Below are 4,919 nucleotides of genomic sequence, written 5' to 3' on the forward strand. Positions count from 1 at the left end.
AAACTGATCTCCTAGGACTTAGGAACCAAAGATATCCAGGTGGCAATTAGCAAAGTTCTTGTACACAGGGATCAAATGTGTCGGGGGTGGGAGGGGGGGAGAAGTATTTTCCCATTCTCCACCCACAGGTAAGCAACAGCCATATGACCTGCCAAAGAGTGAGCATCACTCACATGTGCTGTAGTAACATGTTCAGATTGTAAAGGGATTTACCCTTCTTTTTTTGTATATCTGCAGAAGAAACATCTCCTAGCTCTAGCCCTCTCTTTTCTTACACGTTCTCTTCAGCTGCAAAAAATTAATGATGTTACTACTTGATTTACAATTAAACTTCAGAATCAATGCTTAGAAGAAATGAAGAACATTCTTATGTCAGAAATACTGATTTGTGCTACATTTTAACTAAGCAAGATCATACTAATTATGAATAAATTGACTATTTGGTTTTTTTTCTTTGTAAATCTAAAGAAACTTTTTAAAAGACACCCCCCCAAAAAAAATAAAAAAACACAACTTAGATTAGGGAATAGGACATGGCAGACTCTAGAGAATAGAGCCTGTTTATGAAATCTCAGTTATCTGGTATAATCCAGTAGTTGCCAGCATCCTGCTAAACTCATGAAGAAGCTACACCGAGTTATCCAGTCTGCAGATGTAAAAGCTCTAAGATCATTCTAGCAAGAAAAATGGCTTCTTAGCAATAATCTTATCTGTCAGGGCTGTATTTCCTAAATGTATCATTGATTTTCACACAGAAAATAGCACACAGTTAGGGAATCTCCTGTTACGCAACCAAGAAAATGAAAGAGGGAAAAAATGAAAGCATTTTAAGTATTTTTTTTATATTGTTGTGCTATCTAGTAAGAATTCATTTCCTTTTTTTCGGGAGCTTTCCATAGAAGTCAGATGTAGAACCTTTGAGAAATACTAATCCAAGCTAAATCACTCAAAAAGGAATGCAAACTGCTGTAAAGACATCCACGGAGCAATTTTACAATGATTTACTCAGGTCAATTTCTCAATTTACTTGTGGTAAATGAGTGTGATACACTCCCGAGTAGGCCTGATACTGCAGGTATATCTATGCAGCCAAAGAGCACCATACACAGGTAACTCAAGGTGATTCAAATACTGGAAGCAGTATAACTGTGTTGCCATGGTAAAGCCATTGAGTTAAAATATTCTGCTGCTTAGTAGGACTCATTAGCTGAAAGAAGTTTTGATGCTTCTGGTTCCTATTCTAGTTTGGCTCTGTGCTAGGTTTGTAGACATACAGAGAAATCAGGTATAGACAGAGTCAGTCTGAGGCAGCTAATCAGTAAAACTATTCTAGACCATGAGACAAAAAATACAAAAATTATCAATTTACTAGTGGCAAAAAGAAATGGAAGAGGAATTTTGCATCTTAAAAAACAGTGAATAGATTGGGGAAAATCTGTATTCAGGACAGGAAATACTGAGCACTATTTTCAATAAAAACTTGAAAACTGAGACTTAGATTTTGCTCTCCAGGTGCAGTGCCACTGGAGTGAACTAATATCCATATGCATTTGATACCATTCACAAGAGTGATAGTAACTTAAAGGAACAGATAAAAACAGAATGAATACAATTTTAGTTACGAATGATAGCCAGTGTATTTAAGACAGCGTTTAACGTGCTCACCCATCTAATCAGCCTTGTTTCTTTTAAAGGCAAAAAATAAGTTTTCCTTAAAGTTGAGGTGATACTCATTCATATACAAATATCAGATTATTCTGTAACCCTTATGTCTTTCAATATTGGCAACCTCTGATAACACATTTTCACTGATTATGTCCTCAATATATCATTTAAGAACATCACATAAATAGTTGCAGGTAGTAATCAGATTCTGGTCTTATTTTCACTAGCTTAAGATCACCTTATGATCACACTCATAAGGTCAAATTTACAGAAGCAAAAGAACAGAGACGTGTCCAGTGCTGAGTTAAGTGCAATGCTTGTGATCTTCACAAATTTCCCAAGGGCCCAGGCTACATCTTAAAATTTGTCTGTTTACCAATGAATTATTGGAAGACAATTTAATCTACCACAGGGAAACATTCCAAGCTCCTTTAAAGACTAATTCTATCTTTGACCACCTTCTTCATACTTATATTTTTGAATCCTCTTTTACAGTAATGATGAGTGAACAGATCAGCAGCCTAGGACAAATATATGGGTTCTTTTTCTGAACCTGTCACTGCATTGTGATACTGAACAAATGAGAAATGCTTCAGTTTTTCCATTACTGTATAAAGAATAATTTTATGATTTAATTTGATGTCTCTCTATTAAAGTTGCTATATAAGAACTAACCATTACTATTAGAAAGCTCCAAGCAAGATTGGAATTGGTAAATAAAAGTTCAACATACTAGGCTTTGCAGGTTTGAGAAAACCAGATTTCTGAATCTCTAAGGCGAGTGGGCTCTGTGATCCAGATCTGGAGTCATTTGGAGATATTTGCACTAGGAAATTATGTCACTTGGAGATAATACATTTAGTATATAATAATGCATCAATGTAGAGGGACAGATTTTAGGAGATATGAAAGGAAAGGATAACTATTTGTTTCGAAGATGAATGGCTACAAGGGTGCTGTAAGTGTATTGCTTAAGTAGCTCAGTAATTATCCTTTTTGAGCACCCTTAGTAATAACAATATTTATAATTAATAATGTAATAATTTGAACAAGGTGTCATATGTCTTCTTTATTTAATCATATAAAAGTGTCTGATGTGTCATTGCCTATTGACAAAATATAGCAGAAATACAATCAGTTTGGATACAGGCTGCACACCCTAGAACATTTGAAGAACAATAGATAGGAGCAGATTAAATGTTAAAACATTAATCACTCCAGAGCTTGCCTATACCTCAGGTTGTTGAAAGAGTATCTAGTTTATCCAGACAGCTCATCTCTCTTCTTACATTGCAATTACTAATGCTGCCAGTTTCTAAATGGGAATTACACTACGGTGATACCTTTATAGGAGACTTAAAAGAACTTCTAATCAATCCAAAAACTGTACAAAAATACTTTGCAATGTAAATAGCAGGAGGGAGTGCTGCTGAGGCCAAACATTAAAACTAAGAATCATTTCAGAAAAAAAAAAAAAAAAAAGAGGATGTTTCATTTTAAAAAATCTGACAATCTTGTTTTTTGACAATATAAAAATTAAATTTTGTATTCTCAAGTTTTTCTTTGCAAACACAAAAAAGTGTTCATGGTTATAGAAAAACCCTGAGATTCTCGTGCATCTAATGCAACTACTAAAGCTGGAGTGCTAACCCTTCTCCCACGGCTGTCTTGTGAGTTTCATGAGATTTCAGTGGGAAAGGCCCTGACATGTATTTACTGAGCATCTCTTCCTGGCATAAGGGATAAGCCAAAAAAAGTCTCTAAGTAAAGAAAGAATTGAGAAGAAAAAAACATGCATAAAACTAGCAGACAATTTTGCAAGAGAACAAAGTTGAGTAAAATATGAGAACAGAGAAGGCCAAGAAAAAAGTATGAATTTGTTATGAACGTTCTGGTAAAGTGGATAGAAGAGGGAGGAGGAATTGCGTGCCGGGAGCCCTGGGAGCTTCCTGGCCTTCACATGCTATTTGTCTTTGACCCTTAAAGTAACACGTCTGACTGCTTTATGCTAGAAATAGGCTCTATATTTTGGAACTAAGTCTGAAAAAGTACTTATAATTTATGGTTTGACCAGTGGAAACCATGTAATTGTAACAGATAGCAAGAATGGAACGACCTGACTTTTGACATTGGTAAACAGAATATTCCTACTAAATATTTTAACAGTCACTGAAATTTCAACAGGAGGAAACACAAACAAACACAAAGCCTGAGAAAAATGAAGTTTGGAGGAGATACTGTATATGGGAAAGAAAAGGAGGAAGCACTATACTGTGTTGCAACGTCATCTACGCATCATAAAGCGCTAAATTATAATCGAACTGTTGTGTATTTTATTCCAGAAGCAGATTAAAAGGATAATGTATTAACTTTTATATGCTAACAGATCATCTGGAACGATGAACAGGCTTTAGACCTTTTTTGTTGTTGAAACTTATAAACAAAAAATTTGGTTGAAATTTTTAAAGACACAGAAGATTTCTCTTTTACAAACTCTACTGATCCTACGTCAAAAGATTTTCATAGCAGAACTGAGATGCAACAAATATTTTGATTTTGTGTCTCGGTGCTACAGTAACTGGCGATGATTGTGGTAACGCGCGTTGTCTCGGCGGGGAGCATCTGGATTGATTTTCTGAGCGTCGGTTTCTGAAGGGCTGCCGGCTCGGACTGTTACAAAGTGCTTCAAATCTTATCGAAGAGTGGACCGAGACCGAAAAGAAACATCCACTGTGAATCCCCGAATCCGCAGGCAACAGCACGTTTCCAGAGGGACGTTCCTAGCGGGAGAGCCCCGCCCGGCCCTCGGGCATCGCCCCGCCGAGGGAGCCGCCGCCGCCGCTCCCGCCGGGCGGCGCCAAACCTCCGCACGGAGGGTGGCAGCTCGTCCCACGTCCCGGCCACAGCTGGTAAAATCCCTCTGGCAACACAAGTGTTTCACATATTTACACACGATTTAAGCACTTCCCAGTAATTCCCCTCCGCTTAAAAAAAAAAGAAAGAAATGGGGGGGGGGGGGGGGCGAGGAATGCGTCGAGCCCAGCTCGGTGCCCCCAGCCAGGCAAGCTCGCGGCCTGCAGCGCCAGCTCCTCGCGTCCCGATGACCGAGGCCGGCGAGGGCGCAGCCGCGGGCAGCCAGCAGGGCCCGGCGGGGCGCGCCCGCTGCCCCCACGCGCACCTGCCCGCAGGCAGCGCGGCCGCCTCGCGCCTCCCGCCGCTCCACCGCCCCCGCCCCGCCCCGCCCCGCCGGGCGC

Source organism: Rhea pennata, chromosome 13 (genome assembly GCF_028389875.1).
Source record: "Rhea pennata isolate bPtePen1 chromosome 13, bPtePen1.pri, whole genome shotgun sequence".
NCBI classification, from domain to species: Eukaryota; Metazoa; Chordata; class Aves; order Rheiformes; family Rheidae; genus Rhea; species Rhea pennata.